This window comes from Urocitellus parryii, chromosome 1, assembly GCF_045843805.1.
Source record: "Urocitellus parryii isolate mUroPar1 chromosome 1, mUroPar1.hap1, whole genome shotgun sequence".
Lineage (NCBI taxonomy): Eukaryota > Metazoa > Chordata > Mammalia > Rodentia > Sciuridae > Urocitellus > Urocitellus parryii.
This window is the reverse complement of record NC_135531.1, coordinates 218,605,425-218,617,833: the sequence shown is the minus strand read 5'-3', so window position 1 is coordinate 218,617,833 and position 12,409 is coordinate 218,605,425. Positions and strand designations below refer to the sequence as shown.

Here is a 12,409-nt window from a genome sequence, read left to right as displayed (position 1 = left end):
TGAGATAATTTCCTGATTGAGAGGATCAGATCTATGTCCCTGGAGCACTAATAGTCTCCACTATAACTAAACACAGGGCTTCATTTTTTATTGGGTTAAAGATGGGGGGAAGTCAGGTGGCTATGAAGGGCATTACTGGGACAATAAGGGAAATTTTTAAATGAATCATTTCAATAAGTATTTAATTCATCATAGTCAAATTTTGAATGTAGATAATTATGCTTATATAGAAGAATACCCATGTACTTATAAAATACATACTGAAATATTTAGGGCAAAATTTAGTACCATGACATCTAAACTTCTTCACAAGTAATTTAGACAAAAGGCTAGTATTAATGTATATGTATATAAAAATATACATACATAAAAAATGTAAATATGTATACCTACAAACATGTACATATATGCACTTGGATGTGTGTGTGTGTGTGTGTGTGTGTGTTGAAAAGAGAGAAATATAGAAAAGTACAAACAAATGGTTACTGTAAGTAAAAGGTAAGTGGATATCCATTGTTCTGTTCTTTATGTTTGTCTGTAATTTTGAGTTGCTTCAAAATAATAAGGTGGAGAAAAAGAAATTAGCACTTGTCAAGGTAACTCTTTCAAGAACAACTTTTATCTCGTATCATGAAGTTGTTGAGTTAAGTTGTGTGAAAAACCCAGTAAGATATTGAGGGTAAATAAAATGGAATAAAAATGGGGAAAATCAAGTATTTATTGAAATTATAAAGGAAGATTACTATATTCAGAAGCATTTCCTAGTGCCTTCCTGACAACTTAATTTCCTGTTTCTTTCCTGCTTATTAGAGGATGGGCCCTGTTTCCTCCTATCATGAATCCCTTTTCAATTCAATGATTCTCAGTGCTTGGAGCTTCAAATTTTTGATGATATATATATAAAAAAAGATTGAAGTACCAAAATATCACTAATTAAGTCTGGAGCCAGGACAGTGCACACTCTCATTGAATAATTCTGTGGCAGGGTGTCTGAAAATTATCCCAAACTTCCTTCAGCTCCTTGTAACCAACTGCTTAAGCAAAACTGATCTTTGTTCTGGTCTTCTTTCTTTTTTTAATAAAAGATAAAATTCTCAGATATTACAATAAATTTAACATTTTTATTAAACACTATGTATCTCATCTTTTGTAGCAAGCTGTGACCAATCTACATAATTTACATGAACTTATATCCAATTATAAAGGGTTTTTTTTTTGACAAGCATCATTGCAATAATACTTATATTTACTTTAGCAGAAATTGTTTGTACATATTGATTTTGATAATACCATTGCTTCACAAGCATTTCCTCTTCTCCTACCTTGCATGCACATGTTAAGATTGTATTTTCCATCTCCCTGGTGGTAAGTGGGCCTCTATGTCTCTTCCTAATGAAGAAGTGATGCATAGATGCAACAAGCCAATTTTGAGCCAGAGAATTTTGTTATTAATGACAAACCCACCTAGTTCTCACTTTGGTCTCTAGCATAGTGACACACAATTTTCTAGGCGATGGTTATCCTGACAAATGAGCCTCCAAAATACACCATAAGCAGATATCTCCTGACTCCACATGATGGGTAATGAGCAAATTTGAGCCATCTAATGTGAGCAAGAGCTAGACATCTGCTATATAAGATTTGGGAATGAGTTTTTACCAGGCAATTACCTAACCTATCCTCACTGATGATCAGATTTCAGAATACATCTATGACAGGTGTGTGTGTGTGTGTGTGTGTGTGTGTGAGAGAGAGAGAGAGAGAGAGAGAGAGAGAGAGAGAGAGAGAGATTTTGCCCCTTCACTGGGGAATAGCTGCTGTATAGTATTCTTATAACTTAAATGTATAATACAAAACTCCCAGTTTATATGAACTCCTAGTTCATTGTTTATAAAAAAGACATCATAAGCTCTCTAATATGTGTGTAATTGGATTTCTATAAACAAAACATTCCCATTGTTTTTTAAATTATGCTAATTTTCTATAGATTGTTTTTCTTCTATCAGTTTTAGGCATCTGGAAGCGGAAGGACTTATGGCAAGAATACATGAATGTAGTGTCATGAAAGGAAAAGGGAATTTTTGTTTTGTGGAAGGCATTAGTCCTCCCTGTCAATCAAATGAAGATAAGCTATTCATTAGACCTTAATCTTAAGATATCCAAGAATGCTAAGCTAATGGATAACATGTGACTAAAGAACGAATTAGCTGAGCTTTATTATAATAGTTGCCACCATGAAGTGTGTAATTATAGCGAGATCTTTTAAATGCTTTGAATTTTTTCTTGTGTGGATAAAATTACTTCAGGATCACCAGGCCTAAAAGAAGAATCAAACCCTTGTCAATAGTTCAAAATATCTTGTTACTTGGATTACTTATTTATACCCCACCTACCTCGCTTCAAAAGGATTTAAAGTAGCTTCCATATTATTATTTTATTAACACTAAAAATAAAAAATAAAAAAACCCTGGAGTAAATCTATAAGAGGATTACAATGTTTTTCCTTAGCCTACTTCTCAGAGAATTTTTAAAGCATAATTTAGATTTTATTCACTCATGAATTAATACAAATTATAGGGAAAATCTCTTCTCTAAAACCTCATAAGACTTAAAAAAGCATAGCAACACCTACAAAGAAAAAGGAAGGTGATGTGTAGAGGAACCTCGTGTTTGAGTTCCTGTTACAGTAAATTTTCTGATGCCCCATTCCAGATATGAAAACAATTATATGTACCGAAATACTGAACACTTGAATATCTATAAATTAAGGATTATGATTCTACATGTTAGATTTATAGGGCATTGTCATGGTTTGGTTGTGTGGTGTCCCCTAAAAGCTCCTGGGTTAATGCAGGAATGCTCAGAGTGGAAGTGATTGGATTGTGACAGTTATAAGCTAATCAGTCAATTCTACTTTGAATGGACCAACTGGGTGGTAACTTTGGGCAGGTGGGGTGTAGCTGGAGGAAGGGGATCACTGGGGAGCCTGCCCTGGACGGGTTGTTCTTCCCAGCTGGCCCTCTATCCCTCACTCTCTCTGCTTCCTGGCTACCATAAAGTGAGCTGCTTTCCTCCATTGGGCTCTTCCACTATGATGTGCTTGCTGCCTCATCTTGGGTCCAGGGCAATGGAGTCAGCAGTCTTTGGACTGAGACTTCTGAAAGAGTGAACCTCAAATAAACTTTTCCTTCTCTAAGTTGTTCCACTGGGTATTTTGATTACAGCAATGCAATGTAAAAATTAATGATATCTTTTTCAACAGCTAGTGAAAAAAATTCAATATGATGTTATAGATATAATCTTCGTGTGTTGTGTGCGTGTATGTATAAGTTTTTAAAAGATCAAAACATCACTGACCTTACAGTATAATTAAATATAAAGTTATTCATTTAAACCAAATAAATGTTAGAAATCTAATTTTAACTATTCAAAAACTGGGCAAATATTTGAAAATGATTTCTTTTGAAAAAACACAGAGATTGTTAACCAAAAATCTACTATACTATGGATTTTCAGGGATATTTGTAAATACTAAACATAAAATTTTGGTAACAGCAATTGTCTGCTTTTATAAGATATGTAGTAAATTTCTACAAGGGTATTGGACAGAGCATGGACTTCAGAATTCCTCAAACCTGAGTTCACAAACTTAACTAAGCACATACTGTTTAATCTTGGATAGTTTCTATACTTAACTGATGCACTTCACCTTCAATATTTCTAAATTGGGGATAATATTAACTGCTTCATAGAGATGTGGTAAATAAGAAAGGAGGTCACTCAATGATATTCAAAAAGCAGCAGTGAAAAGTGTCAGACATGTGATATGATAGTACAGTAATACCAGCAAAGTACCAACTGAAAATCAAGCCCCTAATAAATGTAGGGAGAAACAAGAACATTTTAGGAAATTTTCTTCAACTACTATAAAACTCATCTATCTTCTTCATCTACAGTTTGTTCCATAACTATTTTTGTGACTAAGGATACCAAAATTAAACTTGACTTTTATCTCTAAATTTCAAGATGGTTGTTAAGAACTGTGATTAAACTACCAAAACATAGAATCTTGGAGGAATCATGAACATGGACTATAAAATAAATTGATTACCACATATTCTATCCAGTGATTCAAGAAGCCACTTTTCATTATACACTATAATTCAATGAAAAAAATTCAGACTTAAAAATAAGCTGTCAGTGTAATGTACCATGCTAAAAATGAATAATAAGTAGATTGTGCCTCAAGGGCTAAATAAGGCATTTTTCTTCTTCTTCTTTTTCTTTCTTTCTTTCTTTCTTTCTTTCTTTCTTTCTTTTTTTAGGAAAGGGGATTTTGGTTTAAAAATATCTATCGAAATAGGCAAATTAATGATGCTTACAGGAGTTTCCTGTTTTTGACATACAAGCCATACTAATATGCTCTATTTCCTGTATTTCCTTGCCTAAATAGAATTTTGCTTTAGGCAAATTTTATCTGAACTTCCGTGGATAAAAACCAGAGGCTTTTATTGAATTGTTTCTCACTATCTTTTTAATCCTAACAAAGCTATTAAATGGAAATGATGCCCTGTTTTACGCAAAAGAGTAGCCCAGCCTATCATCCAGTTATACACAGCACACATACAGCTCATCTGAGTCACACCTAAATGCAATTATAGAACTCAGGCTATTACACAGCGTACTTCTTGTTTAAGACAAGTCACCTCTGAATTGGTAAACACTTCATCACTTATAAAAGAATAATGCAAGAAACAAAGATACTACCTAATACATAGGTCTCCCAAACAAACACCTAAGATTCATTTGTTATTCAGGTGTCTGGAACTTGGAATACATTCTCATGAAGGAAAATAAATTTGGGGAATGCTTAGGTCTTTATCATGGGGCTAAACTTAGTAATGATGAACAGGAAGAGATAACTGTGGTGAAACTGTAATTGAATCAAGCATAAATTCAATAAAATAACATAGGAAAATCAATTTTTAAAATTTTATCCAGAGTTAAATATAAAGGGAATTCAATTGAGAATGACGAAATACGGTTTCTCATCCTTGTCCACTACCTACCTATGTGACCTTGAACAAATTGTCTAAAGCCATATTTGGTAGGCAGGTGAGAATGCACACTTTCTTTTAAGTTCTTCAAAATTGCCTTTAACTCTTCAATTGGTAACTTGCACAGAACCTCAAAAATGCCAAGAAACAATTTAAACTCAACTGAAATCCTTTAGTGAGCTGTGTTTTCTGCATTCAACTTATGTAAAGTCAACAAATATTCATTAAGTGTTGTGTGTATGGCTTGTAAAACTCTTGAAAAGATATTTCATAAAATAAGATATATAATGTTCAATATTAGAAGTCATCGTTGAAATGCCAATTAAAATTGAAATTTTATATCACTTATATACCCATTAAATTGTCTACTATTTTAAAAGTGTCCACTTTAAATATTGGGAAAGACTTGAGGTAACTGAATCACTCATATGCTTCTGGTGAGAGAGGAGAATGGTGTAGCAGTTTATAGTCACAATATATATTTACCACATGACCCAAAATACCACTAAGTGTTTACCAAGAGAAAACAATTGTCCACACAAAGACTTGGACATGAATGCTCACACCAGGCTTATAATTGTAGCTGAAAACTGGAAACAACTCAAATGTATAAGTAAATTGATGAGCAAATTGTTATGTATCAATTTAATTAGATATTATTCATATTAATTAATAAAATGAATTAATGACAAACTAGTTGATATGGATGAATCTTAAAATCATTATTCTAAATTAATAAAGCAAAATCTAAATTATTATTTACTATATGATTTCATCTGCATGATAATTTATAATAGGAAAATCTAACCTATAAAGGTAGAAGCAGATTGGTGGTTACCTGGGCTCAGGGGTAGAGAAAGATTGACTGCAAGGTGTACAAAGAAATTCTTTGTAGTGGTGGGAAAAGTCTTTTTCCTAATTGGTGAGATGGGTACAAGTATGTACACCTTTTTCAAAACTCATAGAATGTACACAAAAAAAATGTGCACTACCAGATTTCCAAGAACTTCCTAGGGATTGAGCAAACGGGGTAAAATAATAGGAATTTGAGTTGAGAGAGCACCAGTGAGGTTAAAGGTTGTTTCAGAATTCATGAAATCAACTCACAAGGGAAAGAGAATGTGTTCACCTTTGAAAAAGAAGCCTGGTTACAAGGTACCAGTTATGTTCGAGTGTGAAAAAAACAGCCTTTCTCAGACTCTCAAACGCTAGAGCTGCCAAAATCTTTTTTTTTTTTTATTGGTTGTTCACAACATTACACAGCTCTTGACATATCATATTTCATACATTAGATTCAAGTGGGTTATGAAATCCAAATTTTTACCCCAAATGCAGATTGCAGAATCACGTCGGTTACACATCCACAATTTTACATGATGCCCTATTAGTAACTGTTGTATTCTGCTACCTTTCCTATCCTCTACTATCCCCCCTCCCCTCCCCTCACATCTTCTCTCTCTACCCCATCTACTGTAATTTATTACTCTCATTGTTTATTTTCCCATTCCCCTCACAACCTCTTATATGTAATTTTGTATAACAATGAGGGTCTCCTTCCATTTCCATGCAATTTCCCTTTTCTCTCCCTTTCCCTCCCACCTCATGTCTCTGTTTAATGTTAATCTTTTCTTCCTGCTCTTCCTCCCTGCTCTGTTCTTAGTTGCTCTCATTATATCAAAGAAGACATTTGGTATTTGTTTTTTAGGGATTGGCTAGCTTCACTAAGCATAATCTGCTCTAGTGCCATCCATTTCCCTGCAAATTCCATGATTTTGTCATTTTTTAGTGCTGCGTAATAAATATTCAGGAAGACCAAAGTCAACCAATCCTCCTACTTCCTGCCTTCCCAGGTTACAGGCTCCCACCTACTTCCTTGGGAAACTTTTTAACCCACTGAGACCCTAGATCCTATTACACAATTGTCATGGGGGCTATAGGAAATGTCATTCATTTTCGAGGGGACATTCTCTCCCTGAATGAATTTCAAATGGAGAAGTAAGAGACCAAAATAAAGTTATGTTTTAATGACTGTATGTTTGTTATGACAATGTAACTTCCATACCAACAAGATAACACCACCCTCTACCCCCATCTTCCTCTTCTCTGTCTTCTATCAGATCACCCAGAAAATCTGGAACCTTCCATCACCTCAGCCAGTCAGTTATGACTGGGAACACAGCCATTTTTTAAAGATGCATCTGCTGGTGTTCTCTTCCTTAAAGTGTGTGCGTGGGTAGGGTAGGTGTTAAATATTTAAATAGTGAGGAAGGAGTCCTAAGAAGAGTAAACAGAAACTGTGCACACATGTTGGGTGGAAGGAGCAGTCAATAGTGTCAAGAACAGTCAGCCTTTTCATATTCTGTTGTGCAAATGAGAATTCTCCTGGCAGGAAACAGTAAAGACTTTACAGGACCCCATCCAAATAGAATCTAGTCTTTGGGAAGAAAGAGGAATGAAAATAGGTTAAGAAAATTAGTGGAATGCAGTGTAAAATAAAGGAGGAAAGTAAAGAAAAAAAAATGGAATTCCTTGATTCCTGTATGAAGTTAATTCTATTTGGGCTAGCTGATGGCATAAAATGGGGGGAAAAAGAGATTTTAAATATTTGCACCCAAAATGCAGCTCACCAGAAGAACTATGTGGCCCAAGTGACCAGCCACAAGATCTGAGCTCACCACAAAATTGATCCTAGGGACTGGACTTTCTGCTTCTTCAAGGAACAGAACATGTACAAATGTACAAGGAAGACAACAATCTCTACTGAATAAATTTATAATCATTGAAATCACTGATGAAATCACATCAGTTCAAGTGGTGGTGCATGTGGTGAGGCTGAGGCAGGAGGATCTCAAGTTCATAGAGAGCTTGTGCAATTTAGTGAGGCCCTAAAACAACTTAGTGAGATCCTGTCTCAAAAAAAGAAGATAAAAAGAACTGGGAATGTAGCTCAATGGTTAGGCACCCATGGCTTCAATCCCTGATACAAAATAAATAAAAATAAATAAATACAGATGTCAGTTCATAGTTAAGAAAAATTATTACAGGTAAAATGAGCTAAACAAAACTTACCATAGATCAAAAATGGAATGATAACAATTTCAGAGTTGGTTGTGAAGTAAAAATTCATTTTTTTTATTGTTCTTTTCACCAGTTATACATGATAGTAGAATGTATGTTGACATATCTTAAGTACATGGAGTGTAATTTCCCATTCTTGTGGTTGTACATGATGTGGAGTTACACTGGTTGTATGTTTATATATGAACATAGGAAATTCATTCTACTATATTTCCCATTCCCTCTTGTCCAATCTGGTGAACCTCCACTCACCCCCACCCCTACCCCCACCTATTGTGAGTCAGCATCCACATATCAGAGAGAACATTCAGCCTTTAGTTTTCTGGGTTTGGCTAATTTCACTTGGCATGTTAGTCTTCAATTCCATACATTTACTGGCAAGTGCCATAATTTCATTCTTCTTTATGGCTGAATAATATTCCATTGTGTATATATGCCACATGTTCTTTATTCATTCATCTGTTGAAGGACACCTAGACTGGTTTCATAGCTTTGCTATTGTGAATTGAGCTGCTATAAACATTGATGTGATTGTGTCACTGTAGTATGCTGATTTTCAGTTCTTTGGGTATATGCTGAGGAGTTAGATAACCAGATCAAATGGTCATTCCATTTCAAGTTTTCTAAGGAATCTCCATTCTGCTTTGCATAGTTGCACCAATTCGCATTCCCATCAGTAAGATATAGTATACATTTCACCGACATCCTCACCAGTATTTATTGTTACTACTTGTATTCTTAAAAATTGCCATTCTGACTGGGAGCTGAAATCTCGGTGTTTTATTTGAAGTCCTCTAATTGCTAAAGATGTTGAACATTTTTAAAATATATTTTTTGACCATTCATATTTCTTCTTCTGTGAAGTGCCTGTTTAGTTTCTTTGCCCGTTTATTTGTTTCTTTGGTGTTAAGTTTTTTGAGTTCTTTATGTATCCTGGAGATTAATGCTGTATTAATTCTTTATGTATCCTGGAGGTGCAGGTGGCAAAGATTTTCTCCCATTCTGTAGGCTCTCTGTTCATATTATTGATTGTTTCCTTTGCTATGAAGAAGCTTTTTAGTTTGAATCCATCCTATTTATTGATTCTTGATTTTAGATTTCTGCACTTTAGGTATCTTATTGAGGAAGTCAGTTCTTGAGCTGACATGATAGAGAGTTGGGCCTATTTTTTTTTCCTAGTAGGCACAGGGTCTCTGGCCTAATTCTTAGGTCCTTGAAACATTTGAATTTTGTGCAAGGTGAGAGATAGGGGTTCAGTGTTATGGTTTGGATGCAAGGTGTCCCCCAAAAGCTTGCAGGTGAGAAAATGCAAGAAGTTGTGGAGAAGAAATGACTGGATAATAGCCTTGACCTAATCAGTGAATTAATCCCCGATGGATTAACTGAGTGATAACTGGAGGCAGGTGGGTTATGACTGGAGGAAGTGGTTCACTGGAGGCTTGGCTATGGGGTATATATTTTGTATCTGGATAGTGGAGTCTCTCTCTGTTTCTTGATCATTATGTGAGCTAAATTTAGATTTGACAAATCTAAAAGATTTCTTATGAAAATTTTTTCTGAACTACTTTAAAACTTATTTTAAAAATAAGTCTGAGTTCCTGACTGCTCTCTGGCAAGTGGTCACTGTGCTCACACTAACAGGTTTTTTTTAGAAAATATCTTAGATTCTTATGTTAGTAAGAAGTTAGTAAGAAGTAGGTTATAATAGCTGTGAGGGGAAAAATACAGCTAAGAAAGAAAACTAAAGCAAAATAAATTGAAATTAAAAAACAAATGCCTTTTAAAAAGATTAAAATGCCAAAAATAATCAAGAGAAAAAACGTCTTGCTTCACTCCATTTTCTCACATGACTTTCTCTGTAATGAAGTCACAGCATAGCATTTTTGACTGATCAAACACTAATAGTGCTTTTTAATTTTTAATTAATTAATTTGTGTGTGTGTGTGTGTGTGTGTGTATTTGGTACAGGGATTGAACCTAGTGGTGATTAACCACTGAGCCACAATCCCAGCCTTTTTTAAAAAAAAACTTTGAGACAGGATCTTACTAAATTGTTGAGTCCCTCACTAAATTGCTGAGACTGGCTTTGAACTTGTGTACCTCCTGCTTTAACTTCCCAAGTTTCTGGGATTTACAGGCATGAAGCAGTCAACCCAGCAAGTTCTTTGTGACTTAAAAAATAATTTCCATCTTTGAAAATTGAATAACTTTGCTACTTTTTTGTTTGGTATTATGCCCATGATACTGCCACAGTTAACAGAAGTATAATATGTAATAAAAGACAATGTAGAAAACTAAAAAGTAATTAGAAATAATGAGGTTAATCAGCATTTACCTTTATCTCGTTCCACACACCTCATTTTCCTTGTTATTTTATTTACCCTAATAATACATGTTTTTGCCTCATTCCCCGTATCAGGAATTGCTATACCCGCCCCTCATCTTCCAGCAACCAAGGTTCAGTTTACATTCTATCATGGAATTGAGAAATAAGGTAATAAAAAACTTAAAACTATCCAGTGTGTCCATTTATACTAGTTGAGGTGGAGGCCACTGACCAGACCTATCTTTAGCTCAAATGAGTTTCCTTATCTACATTTCCCCTGGCTTTGCAGGGAAGCCACAGTCACTGGTCCAGTGCTTCAGCCATTGACTGGATGAAGGATTGACACCTGGCCCAAGGAGTGCTCACTCCTACACTATGTTAAAATAACTAATTGCTTTTTCTTCTAGCCACCCAAGATGCCAAAAGGAAAGAAGGCCACGGGGAAGAAAGTGGCCCTAGCCTCTGTTCCCCTAAAGAAGCAGGAAACCAAGAAGGTGGCAAATCCCCCATTTGAGAAAAAGCCCAACAATGGCATTGGACAGGACATACAATTCAAAAATATCCTGACCCATTTTCTGAAATGACCCTGCTACATCTGGCTGCAACAGCAAAGGGCTATCTTCTATCAGCAGCTGAAAGTGCCTCCAGTCATTAACCAGTTCACCCAGGCTGGTTAATCAATATAATATAACAGCCACCCACCTGCTTAAGCTAACTCACAAGGACAGATCAAATAAAAAGTAAGAGAATACCATTAGCCATGCTAAGGAGAAGCTGTAGGTAAAAGGGAAGTCCCCATCAAGAGACCACCTGTCCTTTGCCACCTTAGTGCAGAATAAGAAGGCTTAGCTTGTGATTGCACATAGCTTGAACCCCATAGAGCTAGCTGTCTTCCTGTACCCTGTGTTGTAAGACAGGAGTCCCCCAGTGCATCATCAAAAAGAAGGGTAGACTGAGATGTCTAGTTCACAGAGAGATATGCACTGCCATTGCCTTCACATGAGTTAACTCAGGAGACAAAAGAGCTCTGGCTAAGCTGGTGGAAGTTATAAGAACCAAGTACAATGAAGATATGATGAGATCTACCATCACTGGGGAAGCAATATCCTGGTCCAAAATCTGTGGCTCACACTGTTAAGCTGGAAAAGACAAAAGTTAAAGAACTCATCAGTAAGTGGTTAAATGTACGCTGTTGAGGCCATTGAGTGATGGGAATCTCATTAGGTACTCTAAAGCTACGGTTTCACTTTAAACCATTAAATATTTTGTCTTGTTTCTTGTTTTATGAAAGCATTTGCCTTGTACCCTTTTGTAGAGGCCAAACCACTTGTGGTTGGGCACAACCAGATTCATGAATCACTTTAAAATAAAGTCTTTAGAATTGTAATGTTTCTAAATATAACTTTTAACAGCTGGCAGCCTCTTAGGGGAAGGTGAATCTCAAGAGGCTGTGTTCAACAGAGGTGAAGGTATTTAACTAAGCCTGTCAGATTCCTTTCCTTGACTTTCCCTGGGAGAACTGAGTAACAGCTGGTCTGCTGCAAGAGAAGGTGGTATAGTTCTATGGAGTGAAGCCAGGATTTCATGAAAAAAAAAAAATCATGTTGTCATGACAGAGACATGGGCTACCGGAAACCTCAACAATTTCTGTAATTCTAGATCCAATTCTTCTAACCACTAACTCCCCACTCTCAAGGAAACTCAAGAAAGTTTCTGTCACTTTCCAGAAAACAATAACACCTAGTACCCTTTTTATCCTTCATCACCACCTACAAAGGTATATTGCAACTTTCTTGACCAATGGTCATGTTTGGTTTAAATATTTCCAGTAGGAATTTATCATTCAAGTCATCCCAGTACATTTCTAAGCAATTCAATTTTAAAAGACATTCCTCATACTGAGTAACCCATCAATCCTCTGCATCTTTGTTGAGAGCCATAACCAAGT

The 12,409-nt window shown here is 35.6% G+C and overlaps 1 pseudogene; it reads left to right on the top strand.

The window, feature by feature from the left end:
• The first annotated feature begins 10,877 nt into the window (after positions 1–10,877).
• Positions 10,878–11,657, top strand: LOC113185870 (large ribosomal subunit protein eL8 pseudogene; annotated as a pseudogene).
• Positions 11,658–12,409: the final 752 nt, after the last annotated feature.